The sequence below is a fragment of the Mastigoproctus giganteus genome, chromosome 5, assembly GCF_048544385.1.
Source record: "Mastigoproctus giganteus isolate SK-2022 chromosome 5, ASM4854438v1, whole genome shotgun sequence".
Lineage (NCBI taxonomy): Eukaryota > Metazoa > Arthropoda > Arachnida > Uropygi > Thelyphonidae > Mastigoproctus > Mastigoproctus giganteus.
Genome location: NC_143579.1, coordinates 89,266,753 through 89,288,537, shown reverse-complemented (window position 1 = coordinate 89,288,537; position 21,785 = coordinate 89,266,753). Strand labels below are relative to the sequence as shown.

Here is a 21,785-nt window from a genome sequence, read left to right as displayed (position 1 = left end):
AGCTTTGTATAGCATGTGCAGCGAGCGGCGATTTAGGCCCCAGTCAGACCTGCTGATCCTCACTCCATTGCCGTGTAGTTCCTGACTTTGCGATGAAGGTAGTCTATATGCGGGTAAAACGTGAGCTTGGGGTCGAGAATTACCCCAAGGTACTTCATGTCAGTTTGATAGTTCTACCAGCAATTTTAATCTGCGGCGGCCTGCTTATTTGAAGGGTTCCTCTGAGTAGAATTGAAGTAGTTTTCTCAGTGGATATATGGAGTTTATGGAGGCTGGCCCATTCTTCTAGCTTTGTAAGGGCTCCGTTGGCTGTTGTTTCCAGGGAAGCTCTGGAGTTTCCAGTGACTGTCAGTATCAAGTCGTCTGCGAAGGCTTGGGTGGAAACATCCCCCAGGTCTAGGTTCAGGAACTCGTCCATGACCACATTCCATAGGAAAGGACCAAGGACAGAGCCCTGGGGGCATCCTCTGTAGACATTTCTGGAGACTTGTCGATAGGCATTTCTGACTGTAACACTTCTGTTGTGAAGATAGTCCTGTATGCAGCTGTAAAGATTTGCTGGAACGCTAGCTTCTCTGAGTCTTCGTAGTATACTTGGCCACCAGAGCAAGTCAAAGGCCCCGGCGAAATCCACTGATATTACCAAGAAGTATTTGGTGGCTGAATTTTTGACTGAATCCGTGAGCTGTCGAAGAGCATCTTCTGCTGAACGGCCTGCCCGAAAACCAAACTGGTTTGCGGACTGGAGATTTGCATTATTATAGTGTTTTTCCAATCTGGATAAGAGAAGACGTTCAAATATTTTGCTTAAAACGGGAAGGAGTGCTATGGGTTTGTATGACCTTGGCTGCTCTGGTGGTTTACTTGGGTTCTTCAAAATGAGGCGTAGATTGGCCTCTTTCCAGTCATCTGGGAAGAGTCCAACTTCCAGACAATGGTTGTACAGGCTGAGAAGGAGATTTGATTGTGTCTCTGCAAGCTTCTTAATTACTTCTGCTTCAATGAAGTCTAACCCTGGGCTTTTTTTGTTTTGCCAATGGAAAGTTTTAATTCATCTAAGTTGAAAGGCGGTTCTATAGAAGTGGTGCTGTAGGATGCGTTTTCAGTACAGATTTCTTGTTGCTGGCTGGATTGAGGATCTGTGTTTAGCGGGAACAGGGTGTCCAAGATGTTGTTTACTGACTCTTCCCATGTGAGGGTTGTGGTGCCCTGCGGGGTGACTGTAGAGGAGATGACCTCACCCCTGGGGAGCTTGTTCGTAACAATGCGATATACAACTCCCCGGGGGTGCTGTTTCCAGTCGTGGAGACCAGGTGCTTCCAAGACTGTTTCTTCTTGGCTCTAATTAAACTAGTGTAATCATTTCTTAGCCTACGATAGTTATTGCGTAGGGCATCAACTTCATGAGGGGGCCAGGTACGGCGAGCACGTTGAAATGATTTCCGTGCTGTATGAACCTGATGGCGGAGATGATCCAGTTGGTTGCACCACCATGGGACAGCACTCGGGAAAGGGTGTTTCTTCTTGATTGTTTTGTCACAGACATTGGTTATGATTGATGTTATTTTCCTCTGATGCTGGTTGTGGTTGAGGTCGGTGAGATTGGTGTTTCCAGGAATTTGAAGGGAAGCTTGGACCGTTAAATTAAAGAGGTTCCAGTCTGCTTTGTTAATTGCATAACGGATGATAATTGTTTCTAGGCGGAGGTGCTGATTCTATTGAGCGTTGAAGGGTAAAAGTAATCGCCCTATGGTCGGAAGTTGTCCAAGCCTCGCGGACTTTCCAGTCAGTGATCTTAGGCATTAGATCTTGTGCTGCTGAGATGTCTATTGTGGACTCCATAGGGTATACTAAGGTAGGCATGTATTATAAGGTAGCATGATGTTAGGCTTGTTAGCTAAGAGATGAAGAGAGAAGTTAGCGAGAAAGTTCTCGAGTTGCCGGCCGTTGTGATTGCCCGGGCGATCTTCCGAGTTGCTGTCACATTGCAGAACGGCAATTTACGTCGGCACAGAGAATAATCTTCCCATTCTGGAGGAGTGGACCTGCTGAACCTGATACCTGAGGCGGGGCTCTATCTTCGCCTGGACGACAATACAATGAGATGACGTGGACAATCCCATAGGTCCTATAAGCTTGGCGCACACCGCCCATGGGGTACAGAGGGTGTGGATTTTGGTGCAGTTATGTGCGGGTTCCGAACAAGGATAACCGCCCACGGAGTGTTCTTTCTGATTGTATAATTTTGTACGCAAGCGGATATCCCCTGACTTTTCTTGCATTTGTATAGGGCTCTTGATGAACAGGACGCTGTATTGTCTTCGTCAGCCTTTATTCTTATTTGGTCCACGACTGCACGCGCTCGCTGAGCATTTAGCTGCATAAATTTCATGATATTACAGTTATATGTCTTATATGGGGCCATAGTTGATCAAGCTATCTCCTCTGAACCCCATACTGCTCAATCCTTAACACTAGAACCGGCACTTGTTATCCCTTATCGAATGCTTGTAATCCATTTTTGCTAGTTCTCCAACGTTCTCAACAGTTCTTCAGTTTAGGGCAGGTTTTAAAGTTATGCCCTTTCTGGGCACAGTGCCCACACGTGGAATCGACCTGTGTACATGTGTGTGTCAGTATGCCGAACCTGCAACAGCGAAAACACTTTGGAACGACTATGTGTTCTTTGAACCTATGGCAGGTCCACTCGAGGTACACCCTGTCCTGCTGCTTAATTACTTGCCAAGCTTGTGCCGAGAGGTCAATGACCCAGTTTACATTTTGGGAGGATTTTCTTGGTCTGATACTTTGGTCTGTATTCTTGGTTGTATTGCATCTTCTATGCTGGTAAATTCGCTTTCACCTTGAAGGTTTCTACAATAGATTTCGTCAGCCACTTGTTCCGGTTTGAGGTTTTTATTGATGCCGAAAACAATAATTGCTGGCCTTTCTTTTTGGGTGTCTCAGCTGTGAGTCCCGTGGTGGAAATTTTTGGGTTGTCCAGTATTGTCTGGGCGCTTCGTGTCGCGTTTCAGTCTCAATTATTACTCCGATGTTCCTGGTTTTTCTTATTGATTGATACAGGTGTTCTTTAAGTCGCTTGCTAATTTTTGTACAACGGCCGTCTTGACGGCTTCGCTCGATTCCATGGGGCTGTCTTCTGGTTGGTTTTAATACTCCAGATGTTGCTCCTTTAGAACGTTTTCTTATATCTGTGTTGGCTTGCTTGTTCCTCACTCATCTTTTTGAAGGATTCCTCAGCGCATCTGCTAAGCGGGTGCGCTGTAGCATTCGCTCTTCATTTCCACGCTCTTCCTGATAGGTTCACTTGGCTTTGGGCGCTCGTTGTTCACGTGAAGGTCAAAAAGGATGCGTTCCATCTGGCTCCATATCTTTATTATATCTCCGCGAGTCGCAGACGTAATCCGGTTGGTTGGCTTGGCCATGAGAGCTTCCAAGCCGGATCTAAGGGAAAAGACTTCGTCAGTTACAGTTTCTGCATACAAATGTTCAGATTCACGATTGTATTGGTAATTTTGATCGGTATTTGATATGGCTATCATCTGTGGAAACGCTATGCTCTAATGGCATCGTGGAACGCCATCCGCTTTGGCTGCAGTTTCCCTATTGCGTTTCTTGCAGGCAAGGTCAGGCCTATTTTCTTCTTGTTCATCCACAGATTCATTTAGTGCAGAGATGCCCCGGGTTCTTGTTAGGGGGACAGTTAATGTTCTTTCCTCATTATTCGGTTCGCTGTTTGACATGGTGGAGATTGTCAGTTTTTATAAATGAACAAGTACGGATTTACAGACACTTCGGATAAGCGGGCAGATTTCAGTTTTTATTTTTACCAACTGCAAGAAACAAAATGACGTGCACACTTGTCGTTCTTATTTAGGCAGTGCATTTTTTTGTGAGTTAAAATTCAAGTTAAATATTATTTTATTATTTTCTCCTGGGCGAAGAACGTCAGCTTTTGCTTTCTCTGTGCCTCCCGGGGATTGGAGACAAAGGCTAGGGGTAACAGGGAGGGAAATCACTTTATAGCAGGAGGAGAACAATACTCTAGACTCTAGGATACTTGAAAGCCCTTAGGCAGTCAAAGAGACCAGCGGTCAGCGATCACTTTGTTGCGACGGCAAGGTAGTAGTCGAAGCGACACAGTGAGTACAGTATATATTATGCATGCGAGAGTTAGAAAAAAAATTAAAATTAAAATACTTATCTCTGGAGTCTTGTATCTAAGAACATCTTATAGCTTCTCAGGACTCTGGACTACTGCTGAAGAACATTGACAGTTTGGTAGATTCCGATAAATCACTGTTTTAGAGACAAATGACAGAGGACAAAAAATCACTGAGCGGCACATGTGGACATGTGGACATGTGTTTTTGTAAAGGGCGGCTCCTAGAACGTGAGTTCAACTCCGCCTCGTATCTCTGTGAAGAACAGTATCACTACAAATGGGCCAGATGTGTGTGACGTCGGTTTGTGTGTATTATGTGTGTGTTCTGTTGTTATGTTCTGACCGCTTGGCTACCCAGAAGCATCAGTCACCTGGACATTCTGGGTACTCGTCCACACCACGGGAAGGTGGGCCAGTCCCAATGGAGCACGTACTGTCTCGATACGAGACTCTGAACCACCTGATGTTGCCAAAAGGTGGGCCAGATTTCTCTGGGGGCCCACTCCAGAGAGGGGAAAAAAAAAATAAATAAATAAAATAAAAATTAAACTAAAAACAGAAACAAAATGTATTTCCCGTGGTGCAAAAAAAAAAAAAAAAAATAATAATAATAAAAAATAAAAAAAAAATAAATAAAATAAAAAAAAAAATAATAATAAATAAATAAATAAGGCACAACATCGCTTCTCAATAAATGTGTGGGCAGGTATGGTTGGTGACTGTTTATTCGGCCCATACCTGTTACCATCCCGCATGAACTCCGCTAACTATCGGATCTTTCTTGAACAAGTTCTACCAGGGTTACTTGATGATGTTCCAGCAAATGTGAGATGCAACATTTGGTTTCAACATGACTGGGCGGCTGCTCATTATGGAAGGTGTGTTCGTGACCATTTGAACAGGCGTTTTGGACGTCGATGGATTGGCCGTGGTGGACCCGTTTCCTGGCCCCACGCTCATCTGATTTATCGAGCCTTGATTTCTTTCTGTAGGGGGGGGGGGCCCTCAAATCTATCGTGTATGATTCGCCTGTGGAGATGGAAATGGATCTCGTGGCGAGACTCGTCTGCGCTGCTGCTACTGTCAAAGAAACTCCAGGTGCGTTCGACCGTGTCCTTTAATCCATGCTGCGTCGGTTTCACGCATGCATCGCGTCTCATGGTGGAACCTTCGAGCATCTATTGTAACATCATGAAATGCATCCATCTCGTACTCCATTGTTAATATTATGTCAAATAAATGTTTGCCACGAATTAACTGCCTTGTGTCATTTCTGCTTCTTGTGCCCCTGCTACTACTTTTAGCATTAGCATTAGTAGAGGCATTTGATGCAAGAAAGCAAGCTTATGCAGCATCAGCCAAAAAAAAAAAAAACCCACTTCCACTTCACCCCTCTGTTCTTCCAAATACCTGTCCAGCTAAGCCTTAAACTTATTTAGGCTATCAACCTCCACCACAAGGGATGGAAGTCTGTTCCACCAACCAACCACCCGCTGGCTAAAGGCAAATTTCCTCACGTCTATCCTACATCTGTCTTTCCTCAATTTGAATTTATGCCCTCTCAGGTGATTTTTCTGAGCTAGAGGAAGAATCCCATCAGCATTGAGCATGCTTAAACCATTCAAGGCTCTTTATACACCTCTATCAGATCACCTCGCTGGGGCCTAGTCTCCAGACACTGTAATTTGCAAAACTTAAGCCTTTCTTCGTAAGAGCACCCCTTTGTTCCATTCGCTGATCTTGTTGCCCTTCTCTGTACTCGTTCCAGCAGCTCTACATCCTTCTTGAAATGAGGCCTCCAGACCTGTATACAGTACTCTAGGTGTGGCCTGACCTTTGCTCCATGAGCTACTCTTGCAGCCCGTCTGCACTGCTCAGAGAACTTCATATCTGCCTGCACAACCACCCCCAAGTCTCTTTCATTCTCTACCACTGTCAGTGTAGTACCACAGAGTTGATACGTTGCTCTGGGGTTGCTTTTTCCCATGTGTTGTACTTTACATTTGTCAATGTTAAACTTCATTTGCCACCTCTCAGCCCATCTGCTCAACCTTTCCAGATCCTATTGCAGCAGCATAGTGTCAGTAGTGTCCTTGACAACCCTGCCAATCTTTGTATCATCTGCAAACTTGGACATTAAGCTTGATATATCATCATCAATATCATTTATAAATACAGAAAACAATAATGGACCCAACACTGAGCCCTGAGGGACTCCACTAATAACATTAGTCCACGATGAGCAGTGTCCATTGATTACCACTCTCTGTCTTCTCCCCCTCAACCACCCCTTTATCCATAGCAGCAATTTGCCTCCAATGTCACACTGCTCCAATTTGTGTAGCAGTCTTCCATGTGCAACAGTATCAAAAGCCTTTCTAAGATCCAAGTATATAATATCAAAGTTATTCCCTGCATCCAGTTCTTTTGTGACTGCATCATAATATCCAATCAAGTTGGTCAGGCAAGACTTCCCCTTAACAAAACCATGCTGTGTCTGAGCTATAACTGAAGTCTTGTCTAAATGATCCTGCAGTGCTTCTTTAACCAGTGCCTCAATTAATTTTCCTGGAACAGAAGTTAAGCTCACAGGTCTATAATTACTTGTGTCAGCCTTTGATCCTCCTTTGTGAATTGGGGTCACATTTGCACATTTCCAGTCTATGGGTACCTCCCCTGAGTCCAAGGAAGCTCTCATAATTATGGCTAAGGGTTTGCTTACTTCCTTTGCTGCCTCCTTTAATATAACTGGATAGATCCCATCCACCCCGGGTGCCTTTCTTGTGTTTATCTTCAACAGTTTCTCCTCCACTTTACTCCCAGTTATTTCAAGATTCTGTAGCTTACTGCTAGAGTTGAATACACCTCTGGCATTCCCCTTGCTGAATAACTCCTCATGTGTGAATGTCGATGCAAAATATTGATTTAGTTTGTTAGCTACCTGTGCAGGATCATCAACAGTTGACCCATCAATATCAAGTGGACCAATCTGATTCATCCCCTTCCTTCTAGAGTTAACATAAGTAAAGAACTCTTTGCTGTTTTTCTTTGCATCCCTTGCCAAGGATTTCTCGTAATCTGCCTTTGCCTGCCTAACCTCCTTTGTAACTTGGTTGCATATCAACTTGTATCTATCATAGGCTTCTGTGTCATGTGTTAATTTGTAAGTATCCCATGCATTTTTCTTCTCTGCCATATGCCTCATTAGTTCATCTGACATCTAGTTCACCTACTTTCCCGTGACGTTTCCGGTTATGGGTTCCTATGCAATTCACATTCCTTTAGATGTTACCTACCTCCCCTAAACGTTTATACCGATATTTTTGAGACACCCTGTTTATAAATGAAACCACAAAAGCCGAAATTCTGACGAAATTTACTTTTATATTCCGAGAAGAATATATCTGTTTCATATTCTTATATATTATTGTTCCATTATTGTTAAAATACTCCTTTTTAAGATGTAAGATAACTGCTATTAACGTACCACAAACGTATTTCAGCAAACGGAAATCCAAAGACGTGTACTTTCGGACCACCTTTATAATTTCCACGGCATCCAGGAACACAAGATTTTCCAGGCATTATTAAAAACTTCAAAGTACTTTTATGAGATGAAATAACACAAGACACAGACGCACTGAAACAGCAATTAACAAAGGCAACGAAGGGTCTTAAGCTCTATTATTATTATTATTATTATAATTTGCTTTATGATGCAAGGAAGCCTGAGGCTTATGCTGCACCAGTCATAAAGAAAAAAAAAAAAAAATTCCAAGTCACCCTGAGGGAGAGGGAGAGAGTGAGAGAAAAGTAGAAGGGAATCACCAAGCAAGTGAGGGATGATGATATCCTGCTCAGTACCCTCGGTGTGCCAAGGCCACACTCACCAGATGGGAGTCCCTGGGGTTTCTATTAGAATTAGTGCAGTTCTCGACCTTTACCCCTCGGCTCACTTAGAACAACAGATTAGCCCAGATGACGTAGTGATAAGGCATTATTATTATTACGGTGGCGACGGTTGGCCCACGTTGTATTGGGTATATATATATATATATATATATATATTATTTTAGGGTTTCCCGTAATTAAATACATTAACGCGTATTTGTGTCTGTAAATTGCGTATGTTCTATAGTTGATTTGCCTGTTTTCCTGGAAAAAAACCCCAGTTACTGGGGAGAAAAACCTTGATATCTACACCTGAGACCAACTAACTCAGCCACGGAGTGAAAAAAGCCCATTAAAGTTCCTCGTGTCATCGACGGGAGTCGAACCCAGGCCTTTTCCACCCGGTGTGGGGAGGACGGTGACGATACCACTGTGCTACCCGCGCAGACACGTTGTATTGGGTAGTCAACTGTTTAACAGTGCTCCGCCTGTACGAGTCGTTGGACCTGGCCCTCACCTCTAAAAATTGTTGTTTCTATCGCTGCGATTACTGGGGAAGTGGCTTTCCTCTGAAATATTGACTTAAATAATAACAAATACTGACTTAAGCACATATACTGAAGTCCATAAATGTTTTACTACTGATGCCCTATCATATACTGTCTTTGTTTACTTTCCAAGCCATCCCTCCACGACCGTAGTCGATATTGTGTACACAGTGTAGCGCAATCACAATTTGTGTGCAATTTTCTCTCTCTCCGTTCTCCTGATAGTGAAATCAGAAAAGTGGCAGTAGGATATTACTGGAAAGAGGGAGCATCCATCAATTACAGGCAGCCAAACTGAGTTTCCCAAACACACTACTTGTACACAAACGGACGTGGTGTACCACAACAAAAATGCCAAAAAAAGTGTGACAACATCCCCACTGCTAGGGAAAGAAATGCATTTATCTCAGTGGAAATAGAATCTAATAATGAAAGAAATACAGGGAAAATTACCAACAACCCTGCACCAAAGGAGTGTGAGCCTCTGGGCGCGACTCAATCAGTCAAACCAGATAACTCCCCGACAGCACTACTGACACCCCATGCCCATAATGCGGAGGCACTGCTTAACACCAACGATTATCCGCATTAACCCACACATACAAGAAATGGATAAGACACCCCAAAATTCATTTCATGGATGTACTGGATGCCCCAATAGGCAGAGCGACCCACCTATAACAGAAAAAAAATGACGAGCTGGAAGATACCAGACTCAGTCCTGCCTCCAAAACAACAAATACGACAATAGTTGTAAGATCACATAGCGAACCAAAAAAGCCACAGACAACTCAGGCTCCAAAATAGCAGTCCCTGACTTAACTGATGCAACCAAATAGAGTCAACATATACCTTAGATCCCACCCTGCCTGAGGGCAACACCCTGCCCTATAGCAGGTGGAAGCATTCCTTGAAGGTAGGGCCAACCAAGTTCCACAACACGCGCCTACCTATGCACACGTGCAGAGGACCGATAAACAGTCCACTGCAACAAACAGACAAGTCCCAAAAAAGAAACCACCAACAAAGCAACCACACGTAGTGGTACTTCGCCCGCCTGACACAAGTGTTCACTAGTCTAGTGAAGGGGTTAAAACCCAAGTTATGACCAATTTGAGAGAAGAATTTAAAACAACTAGAATTAAGACAATACGTAAGACAAGAAATATAGGTGTTGTTAGTGAGACAGAGTCCAAGGAGGAGGCTGAGAGAATCAAACAAAATCCAGTGATCCCCGCACTCAGCCTAGCAGCTGAGTCCCCTAAAACCAGAGGACCCTCCATAATAATCTTCGACTTGGACAGGGATATCACTGCAGAACAACTCACTCAGCAGATATATCAATGCAACCTCCTAAACTACCAACCAAACCAAAATAATCAGAAACTCATAACACCAAAATTCTCAACTAAGTCAAAAACTGGGAACTCCTACAACTGAGTTGTTGAACTGGCACCAAGCGCATGGCACTTTCTTCATATGCAGTCAAGAATTTAGATCAACTGGGGAAGCTACCGCTTTCGTGAGCACCTGGCTGTACCGGTGCTTTAAATGTCGCAGATTTGGGCACACATCCCACACCTGTGGCCAGGCTGTCTCCACGTGTGGCCACTGCTCAGAGAAAGGGCACAGTTATAACACTTGCCCAAATAAAGCTCAGCAGCCCGTCTGTATGAACTGCAAAAGCCTGAAGATTGACAGTACCCACTCGATCCAAGACAAGTGCCCAGTTTATCAAAACGCCTGGAGTTACTACCAAACAAGAACCGATTATGGCTCTACACCCTAAAGAATTCAATGCAACTGTTACCAAAATCTTCCAAGTCAACGCACAGCGGGCACGAGTTGTGCCTGACCAAATTCGGCTAAAAGCGGATGAAGAAAACTCGGATCTCATTATACTTTAGGAACCATATACCTACAGGTAACATATAACTGACGATGTTACAAACAGTAAATTCTAAGTGGGAAGCATTCAAGGAATTAATCGTGGAAGCTACTAGACTTTTCATACCGATGAAGAAATATTGTTCAAGGTTTAGGCCTAAATGGTTATCAAATGAACTAATGAGACTCGTGACAGAGAAGAAAAATGCATGGGATGCATATAAATTATCAGGTGACGCAGAAGCCTGTGGCAGATATAAGCTAGTCTGTAATCAGGTCACAAAGGAGGTTCGGCAGGCAAAGGCGGATTACGAGAAATCTTTGGCAAAAGATGCCAAGAAAAACAGCAAGGATTTCTTTACTTATATAAATTCTAAAAGGAAGGGGGAGAATATGATTGGTCCACTTGACATCGATGGTTCGACTGTTGATGATCCTGCTCAGATAGCAAACAAACTGAATGAGTATTTTGCATCTACATTCACACGTGAGGAATTATTACAGTTTGAAAATGGAAGAATGTTATCAAATTGTAGCAGTGTGCTTAATGATTTTGTAATAACTGAGAGCAAAGTGGAGGAGAAATTGTTGAAGTTAAACATAAGAAAGGCACCTGGGGTGGATGGGATCTATCCAGTTATATTAAAGGAGGCGGCAAAGCAACTAAGCAAACCCTTAGCCATAATTATGAGAGCATCCTTGGATTCAGGGGAGGTTCTCACGGACTGGAGATGTGCAAATGTATCCCCAATTCACAAAGGAGGTTCGAAGGGTGACACGAGTAATTACAGACCAGTTAGTTTAACTTCTGTTCCGGGTAAAATAATGGAGTCACTGGTTAAAGATGCATTGCAGGATCATCTAGACAAGACTGCAGCAATAATTCAGACACAGCATGGGTTTGTTAAGGGAAAGTCTTGTCTGACAAATTTGATTGGTTATTATGATGTGGTCACAAAGGAACTGGATGCAAAAAATAATTTTGATATCATATACTTGGATTTCAGGAAAGCTTTTGACACTGTTGCGCATGGAAGACTACTGTACAAATTGGAGCAGAATGGTATTAAGGGTAAGTTGCTACAATGGATAAAAGGATGGTTAAGTGGGAGAAGACAGAGGGTGGTAATCAATGGGTGCTGCTCTTCGTGGACTAATGTTATTAGTGGAGTCCCACAGGGTTCGGTGTTGGGTCCACTCTTGTTTTGTATATTTATCAATGATATTGATGAAGGTATATCAGGCTTAATGTCGAAGTTTGCAGATGACACGAAGGTTGGCAGGGTTGTTAATGACAGTAATGGCAGTGTGCTACTGCAACAGGATCTAGATAATTTGGGCAGATGGGCTAAGAAGTGGCAACTGAAGTTTAACCTTGACAAATGCAAAGTACTGCACATGGGTAGAAGTAACCCCAGAGAAACGTACCAACTGTGTGGTACTACACTTAAGGTGGTAGAAAATGAAAAAGACCTGGGAGTAATTGTGCAGTCAGATGTGAAGTTTTCTGAGCAATGCAGACAGGTGGCCAGGGCAGTTCATGGGGTTTTTTCAATGATATATAGGAATTTTGCTAGCAGGGAAAAGGAGGTGATTGTTCCTCTGTATAAGGCAATGGTCAGGCCACGCCTTGAGTACTGCGTACAGGTCTGGAGGCCTCATTTTAGGAAGGATGTAGCTTTGCTTGAGCGTGTACAGAGAAGGGCAACAAGATTAGTGAGGGGAATGAAGGGGTCCTCTTACAAAGAGAGGCTTAAGTTCTGCAAATTGCAGTGGCTGGAGACTAGGCAGCTGCGCGGTGATCTGATTGAGGTGTATAAGGCCTTGAGGTGTATAAGGTTTTTTCAATGATATATAGGAATTTTTCTAGCAGGGAAAAGGAGGTGTTGTCCCTCTGTATAAGGCAATGGTTAGGCCACGCCTTGAGTACTGCGTACAGGTCTGGATGCCTCATTTTAGGAAGGATGTAGATTTGCTTGAGCGTGTACAGAGTAGGGCAGCAAGATTGGTGAGGGGAATGAAGGGATCCTCTTACCAAGAGAGTCTCAAGTTCTGCAAATTGCAGTGGCTGGAGACTAGGCACCTGCGCGGTGATCTGACTTAGGTGTATAAGGCCTTGAATGGGTTGAACACGCTGAATTCTGATGGGATCCTTCCACTTGTTCAGATTACGAACCTAAGGGGGCATAAATTGATATTGAGGAATTACAGATGTAGAAATGATGTGCGGAAATTTGCCTTTAGCCAGCGGGTGGTTAATTGTTGGAACAAAGTTCCATCTCTCGTTGTGGAAGTTGATAGGTTAAATAAATTTAAGGAGGAACTGGACAGGCGTTTGGAGGGAATGGTGTAATTTTTTTTTTTTTTTGCTAATGCTGCATAAGTTCATTCACTTGCTTTCTTGCATCACATGCCACTACTTCTACTACTTCCAACAGAGCCATTTTGATGGAAGTCAATATATTGAATTGGTTTCCAGCAGGTTGAATTTCTTCTCATCTGAGAAAATAACTGACTTCCACTGCTTGGGGGTCCATTTGACATGCTGCTTACCCCAAATTAATTTGGTCTTTTTCATTATTTGTGTGAGTAGGGGCTTCTTCTTCTTAGGACACCAGGCTACAAGTCTATTTTTCAAGAGGCGTCTTCTTACTTGTACTGCACTTGCTATCACTCCTGTATGTTCTTCCCATTCTCTTTTCAGCTCAGACGAAGAAGTTTTATGGTCTTTAAGGCATAAGCGCTTAAAAATGTGGCCCTGTTTTTTGGCATATTGACTCGTTTGCGTCCGGTTCCTTTTTTCCTATCAGCAGAACCAGTATGCTTTAGTTAGGATAGAAATCTACTCACTGTTGGCTGATTACAAGACACTCTAAAACTAAAGACTATTATATTTAGGCCGCCCGAATAATTAAATTCATCTTCCGTGCTGTCTTATGTCTGTTAATTGCGTGTGTTCTATGGTCGATTTGTCTGTTTGCTGGACGAAAAACCACATTCTGCAGAAAAAAACCTTGCTATCTACGCCTGAGACCGACTAAATCAACCACGGAGTGAAAAAAGCCCATTAAAGTTCCTCGCCTCATCGACGGGATTCGAACCCAGGCCTTTTCCACCCGGTGTTGGGAGGATGGTGACGATACCACTGTGCTACCGCGCAGATTACAAGACTTTTTTTTTTTTTTTTTTTTTTTTTGTTGTTGGCGCATCTGCTTCTGTGGCCATATTTCACTCCCAAGGTTTTTGCATTTTCTACTCTGATCCAAGCCCGAGGCGGGATTCGAACCCGCACCGTTGGGTTGCCAGGAAGGCACGTTACTCACCCGGCTAGCCTTGTCGGCAACAAGACTCTATAAGCAATATGATGGCAAGACATCCTTCCTCATGTAAAGCAACAATAGCACTCTTTCTTGTACCATGAACTGCACGTAACTGGCCGTCCTGATACAAACAAGAAATGACTGCAACATCATCACCTATGCGTGGCAATCTTATCTGATGCAATCTGTAAGAAATATTGCCCCATTAGCATTAGTAGAGGCATACGATGTAAGAAAGCAAGCTCATGCAGCATCAGCCAAAAAAAAAAAACCCTCCGTTTCATCCCTTCATTCATTCCAAATGCCTGTCTAGCTCATCCTTAGATTTATTTAGGCTATCAAATTCCACAACAAAAGATGGAAGTCTGTACCACCAATCAACCACTCGCTGGCTAAAGGTAAACTTCAGCACATCCATTCTACAACTGTCTTTCCTCAATTTGAATCTATGCCCCCTCAGGTTCTTAATCTGAGAAGAGGAACAATCCCATTAGCTCAACGGATTCAAGGCCTTATGCACCTCAATCAGATCACTTCGCAGGTAAGCCTTTCTTGGTAAGAGCACCCTTTTGTTCCCCTCACCAATCTTGTTGCCCTTCTTTGTACTCGTTCTAGCAACTCTACATCCTTCCTAAAATGAGGCCTGCAGACAACTACTTAATACTCTAGGTGTGGCCTGACCGTTTCCCTGTATAACAGGATAATCACCTCCCTGTCCCTGCTAGCAAAGTTCCTTTACATCATTGACAAGACTCCAGACCTGACCTTGCAGCCCGTCTGCACTTTCAGCAAACTTCATATTTGACTGCACAATTACCCCCAGGTGTTTTTCACTTTCCACTTCCCTTAGTGTAGTACCATATAGTTGGTACGTTTCTCTTGGGTTACTGCTACCCATGTACGGTTCTTTGCATTTGTCAGTGTTAAACTTCAGTTGCTAATTCTCAGCCCATTTTCCTAACTTATCTAGATCCAGATGGAGTAACGTCCTGTCTTTACTGCCGTTATCAATCCTGTCAACCTTTGTATCATTTGCAAACCTGGACATTAAAGCTGATATACCATCATAAATATCATTGATAAATATACAAAACAACAATGTGCCCAACAGCAAACCTAGAGTACTGTTGGAGAAACAATCCTAATTAATTGAGAAAAAAGGTTCCAATTAAAAGAAATTTAGTGGCGCCCACTCAGCAAAATTTCGCCAATAAATTTCTTTTAATTGGGACTTTTTTTCTAAATTAATTAGGATTGTTTCTCCAACAGTTCTCCCTTCCTTATTATTCTTATATTTATTGCTGTTTTATTTGTCAAAATCTTTTTCACTTCACTGGTCGGCCACTCTACTGGCATAGATTTCATTATTTTTACCCTACATTTTATAGTTATATATATATAATTCTAATTAAATCCAAATGAATCGAATATTGGACCGCAAAAATGTGAAAATAAAAAATAAAGATATTAGGCGCATTATATATATATATATATATATATATATTAGGCGCCTCCGTAGCCAGGAGCAGTAGTGCATAGCACACGCTTCTTGATTAAGCCAGGGTTCGAGCCCGGGAAGGGCATCCGGCCGTAAAAATTGCATGGCAAAACAATAAAAAAAAAAAACAAAAAAAAAAAAACGCTGACCTCATATAATAATGGGAAAAAGGCGAAGACAAAAAAATATATATATTATGATATTAGCCGTTCATGTGATGATATTACTATTTCAAATTACAGAAGACTACATGTAATTCAAATATCTTTGATATGTAAATATGTAATGAGAAACTTCATAAAGTAAAGGAATTTCAATTATAAAGTTTTTTTTTTTTTTTTGTGTATGTTGTAATGCCAATTGGAATAAACAGTTGAGATTAGTCAAAGTGACCAGATAGCAGATTTATGGAGTTAAGGTCAAATAACTAATACTTTGAAATATAATGGCCAGACCTTGGCTAAAATTTAGCTTAGAAGGAGATTAATATGACAAGACACTCTATAAGCATTATTATTATTATTAGCTATATGGTGCAAGGAAGCCTGAGGCTTATGCTGCACCAGACAAAAAAAAAAAAAAAAAAAAATTCCCGAGTTACCCTAAGAGAGAGAGAGAGAGAGAGAGAGAGAGAGAGAGAGACAGACAGACAAAAGAACGGAATCACCAAGAAAGAGAAGAATGATTATATCCAGCTCAGGACCTTGGCCCATACGCACACCCAAGCCCAGATGTGAGCCCCTGGGGTTGGAAGACATTCTGCCTCATGTAAAGCAACAATAGCACTCTTTCTTCGTACCGTGAAAATTCTTTATTTATTAATATAAACATTAATTAAAGAATTTTATATACACACTAGTGGGTTCAGGTAATAAAAGGTTTCGGCACAGTGAGACAGGTGCACTGGTCTTACTGTAATGAAATCTGCTATTATTACTCACCTGAACCCAATAGTGTGTATATAAAATTCTTTCTTTATTAATGTTTATTGTAACTGGCACTCATGAGTGTCATATTAATCTCCTTCTAGGCTGCGTTTTAATCAATGCCTGGACATTATATTATTAAAACCATCCAAAACAATTATTGAATTATAATATATATATATATATATTATAATTTAATAATAATTTATATATTTTAATATATATCTGAAAAAATAAATAAACTAACATGTATACTTTAGAAATGAATGTGAAGTGTAAGAAGGGATAAAAAAAAAGAGGGGGTAAAGAAAAAAGGTAGAGGGAAAAAAATAAAGTAGATTTGAACTGACGATGGAAAAACACTTTCATTGAATGTACGGAGACTGTGTGATTTAGCTCAACAGACGGGTATTATAACCGTTAACTTATATTTCTACTTATGTGAATATTTCCTTATTCCGTATTGTATAGCTTTTTTGTTTTGTATTGGAACAATTATTAATTATGAATATGTTATACTGATAATCGATAATTCGATATATTGTCCATTGCAATTACAAAACTAGAAAATTCTCTACGAACTGTTCGCAACGTTGCGACCTGTTTCTAGGGGTTCAATACTGGCATCGCCACTTTCTATGCGTTTTAACATGTAAAAAAAAAAAAAAAAAAATAATAATAATAACATTATCGCCTATTAGAGTGTCCACTCTGTATCTTACTACTCTCTGCTAGTAAGTATAGTACTGTATTTGTTTGAGATTTGTTTTCTTATCATTGCAAGCAAATGTAATGAGGTTAGTAAATAAATATTAGTTCGTTAGCAATAAATGATAACTGGACCAATACGCTTACATACCATGGAAAGTCTTAGGCAGAAGGGTTAACAATGTTTTTTTTTTTTGATTATTCATACATCAATTAAATAACGGTTACATGCAAAGTATGTAGCAATTTTCAGAGTTGTTCTTTTCTATATTTGCAACGTTTTTGTTCTCGAATTTTTCGCCGGGAAAGACAAATAAAGGGTAACTGGAAAAAAAAAAGAAAAAAAAGAGAGTTAAAATAAGCCAAGTATTATATCTTTTGGTACTGGGTAAATGCCTTATGTGACCTTGTAGGAAAAATGAATGAATCGTTAATGTGGAAATTCCCCCCCCCCCCGATTCCAAATCAAGTATTATTTAAAAGGTCTAATTCGATTTCAGTAATTCGTTTGCATTAACAAAATAATGCAAAAAAAAAGCAAAAACAACCCCGGGACTTGCATCTAATCCCAGGGGCTTACACCTGGTGAGTATGGACTTGGCACACCCAGAGTTCTGAGCTGGATATCAATTTTTCTGTTTCTTGGTGATTCCTTTTACTTCTGACTCTTGTTTTGTTTTCTCTCTTTCTCTTTCTCACAGGGTAACTCAGAATTTTTTTTTTGTCTGGTGCAGCATAAGCCTCAGGCTTCCTTGCACCATATGGCTAATAATAATAATCAACATAGGGGAAAAAAGAACAACAACAAAATTCCAGTACATATGTTCTGTGTCCACCCATTTTCAGTTAAAATTTTTGTCTCCTTGTGTGAGAAAGAGCAAAGCTGTCAGTATTAATTGACATAACCCTTTCATACTTTTAAACAAATTAGGTCACCAGGCACATGCCTAGTGACCCAATTTGTTTAAAATGAGGTCACTAGGCATTTCAGACACTGCAATTTACAGAAATCCTGTCATTCTTAGTAAGAAAATCTTTCTCTCTCTCACCTAATCTTGCTCTTCTCTGCACTCTTTCTAACAGATCCACGACTTTCCTGGAATGAACTTTCTAAACTGGTATACAATATTCCAGATGTATACTAGCCATAGCTCTATACACATATTCATACGCAGGATAATTTCCAGTTGTATATATTTTAAATATTGCTTTATATGACAGGATGCTTTTTCCAGTATTCCATTTGCACTATTCTTCATTCACACATTTTCGTAACATATAAGTGGACCCATATAAGGATATAAGCAGTTCTGCAGTAAATGGTATGGTATGACCTGGTTGTGCCAATCAGTTTTGAAGTGACTAATTTTTTTCACATGCTTGATCAAATTCCAGTGTTTCATTTTCTTTTCAAACCTGGAGATGGAATATTAAAATATAACTTATTTTTGGCATAAGAAATAAATAAATTATTTAAACAAATTATGTAAAAATGCTAGATATGCTATATTATAATTATGTTTGAAATATTGTTTGTGGTCTAATAACCAACCACCATAGCAAAATGCCATGGAGTTTAATGATTAGACTGCAAGTCACGATAAAGACAATCACTGTAGAACTTAACTGTCTTTATCGTGACAGTCAAGATTTTCCCTCCATTATGCCCTTCATAAACCCTTCAACTTGCAACACATATTCAATCCAGTATCTCTTCTCGTCAAACATCTGTTCTAAAAATTTAATTTTTCACCCTCCTCCATACCTCATCTCAAAACTTTTTAATTTTAAATATCTTTTGTTCTCAGTGTCCTTGTGTTTCATAAAGTGCTCTACTCCATACCAGACATTGTACTAATCTTTTCCTTAAACCAATTCCTAATCTTCCATATATTATTCTTCCATGCTTCTCAAAAACTTTTTTACCTATTGCTATTCCTATTTTTCTGCTGCACTTTGCTTCTTCCACCATTAGGTTTCCCAAATACCTATTATATTTTAGCACACCTGTTCTGTTTTCTCTCCTCCAATTTCGGTATTTAACTCTTACCTTTCTTTCCATTCTCTTTTCATTCTTAATAATTATTTTCATTGTAAACTTTTCACAACTTTCCTTTAGCTTATTAACACTTTTGCTGCTGCCTTTTCTGTCAACCTTTTTGACCTAGGATTGTAACTATGGGTTTGAGTCAATCTGGATTGGGGAAAGCAGAGAACATTTTCAGTCATAGTGAGAAGAAAGGTCACAGTGAGAATATTGTCACGGGTTGCTTGACAAAATATCCAGTTTTACTTCTGTTAAATTGGAAAAAAAAAGTTTCCCCTCCAAATGTTTTAAAAACCTGATGTTGCATATTTGTGTCATGACACTGCGTGTGTTAACCAATTTCTTGAATCCTTCCTCACCATCTGCTACAAATGACATATCATCTGCAAATCAAACTCACAATAACCTTTTCCCCCCCTCATCTTCATCCTATACAATTATATGCCACTTTTTGTTTCCATTTCTTCTACATATATGGGGTGTCCTTGAAATCAACATCAATATTTATTGAGGGAATGGTTAATTAAAATACAAGAATAAAAGTCTCTCAGTTTGAAGTAGGAGCAAAGGATTTTGTGTTAGTGTTAACCAGGTTAATGATATAATTTCTGCTTCTAGCATTTTGAAAACATCACAAAGTGGGGTATGCAAATCAGATTGTTGCACAAAGTGTTATGTAAATTGTTGTGCTGTATTTTTTATAAAATGAGTGAAGAAAATGCAACCAATGGATTGTTGCTGTGGTACAGTGATTCATTATGTATATGGCAAATAAACAAGCATTAACATTAGCAGAATATGCAGACATTCACTTTGCGTATGTTATATGTGAAGGAAATGCTAGAGCTGTCCTTCCCATCCATTTTATTCAGTTTAACAATCTACTGATCAGATTCCTTATGCAAATCTATAAAACAAACAGATACATTTATTATTATTAGCTATATGGTGCAAGAAAGCCTGAGGCTTATGTTGCACCAGCCAAAAAAATTTTTTTTTGAATTACCCTGAGAGAGAGAGAGAGAGAGAGAGAGAGAGAGAGAGAGAGAACACAAGAGTCAGAAGTAGAAGGGACTCACCAAGAAAGAGAAGAATGATGATGATGATGTGGCATAAGGCCTGGGAAAGCAAAATTGACAATAGGAATGTGTTATAGGCCTAATGACTCTGATGAGTATAATGAATAACTGTACAGAAAAATCAGATTGTCTTATAATGGGGGATTTTAATTTCCCAGATATTGACTGTAACTTGTGGGTTGGTCACTTGCACACTACCAAGAATTTAGTGGATCTGTTGAATGATTTTCTACAGCGGCATGTTAGGGAGGCAACGAGAGGGAGTAATACTCTTGATATGATTATCAGTAGTGATTCTTCATGCATTAAGGATCTGCATATAAAGGAACCACTAGGTGGCGGTGATCACAGTATGCTGATGTGGGATTTACTCAAAGAGGTAATTACCATCAGGGGTAAAGGGAAAGGTTTTTGCTTTCGTGAAGGTGACTATAGTAATCTGAGACAGTTTTTAAATTTTATATATGGGACCAATTGATGAGGTTACTAACAGCAAATTCTAAATGGGAATCATTCAAAGAATTAATCTTGGAAACTACTGTATTTCTTCGATTCTAAGACGCTTTTTTCCCCCTATTAACATCTCTAAAAACGGGGTGCGTCTTAGAATTGATGGTGTCTTTTAATCGCAGTTTTTTTTTTTTTTTTTTTTGAATTTTCCCGTGCTTTGCAGAGCACCACACGTTTTGTCTTTATGTGGAAACTCTGCCTCCAAGTTTGACCATTATCGCATTCTTCAATTCCATTGGAGAATAAAGTGGCGTGGGTGATTTCACGTGCTTTTGAAATGTGAAGCACCGTTATTTCATTATAGTGGAGCTCACTCAGCGAAAACACATGCAAAAGAATTACCCATCACTCAACCAGCCATGCAATTGACAGCCGGAGAAAAAGCCAAGTCCCTCGGAATAGAGAAAATTTTTAAAGGCAGTCGCGGCTGATGCGACAGACTCGTGCGTCGTAGTGGATTATCATTAAGGCACCGAACATCTATCTGCAAAAAAATTCCTGCAGACTTTCAACAGAAGCTGATTAACTTACAGTGACAGGTGATGAAATTAAGGAAAAAAAGAAACTATGAGTTTAGTCAAATTGTAAATACTGATGAAATCCCAGTCTTCTTTGATATGCCTCGAAATTACACCATCAACACTAAAGGTCCTAAAGAAATCAAGATTATAAGCACAGGCTACGAAAAGCGGCATATCACTGTGATGCTATGCATCACCGCCGATGGTCAAAAGTTGCCACTATATTTAATTTTAAATTGAAAAACCATACTGAAGAATGAAATTTTTCCCAAAGATGTTATTGTGCATGCACAAAAAAATGGTTCGATGTCAGCAGAGCTTATGGAAGACTGGCTAAATGTTGTGTGGAATAGACGTCCTGGAAGTCTTCGTAACCCACCTAGCATACTAGTACTTGATGCATTTCGTGGACATTTGTCTGAAACCAACTGCAGCCACTCGACATTTCAGTCAACAAACCATTTAAGGATTACTTGAGAAAGTAATATGAATCCTGGCTGTTGACCAACAACCTTCTGCTGACACCTTCCGGAAAAATTAAGAAAGCACCAACATCAAAATTTTCAGAATGGGTATCAACAGCTTGGAAGCTGATAGCAGAAAGAATAGTCAAGTACTCATTTAAAAAATGTTGCATCATCAATGCTCTCGATGTCTCAGAAGA

The 21,785-nt window shown here is 40.5% G+C and overlaps 1 protein-coding gene across 3 annotated transcripts in view; it reads left to right on the top strand.

Moving 5' to 3' along the window:
* The window catches only part of LOC150085548 (uncharacterized), a 265,285-nt gene that overhangs the window by 168,406 nt on the left and 75,094 nt on the right, over positions 1-21,785 (top strand). Inside the window, exon 1 of one of the 3 annotated variants that reach the window (XM_090374109.1) lies at positions 16,657-16,990. The exons of 1 other annotated variant lie outside the window; for it this stretch is intronic. The gene's annotated coding sequence lies outside the window, so the exon portion shown is untranslated. Of the gene's footprint in view, positions 1-16,656; positions 17,054-21,785 lie in introns of those variants that run through there. One more of the 3 variants, XM_090374106.1, reaches the window with a different exon arrangement.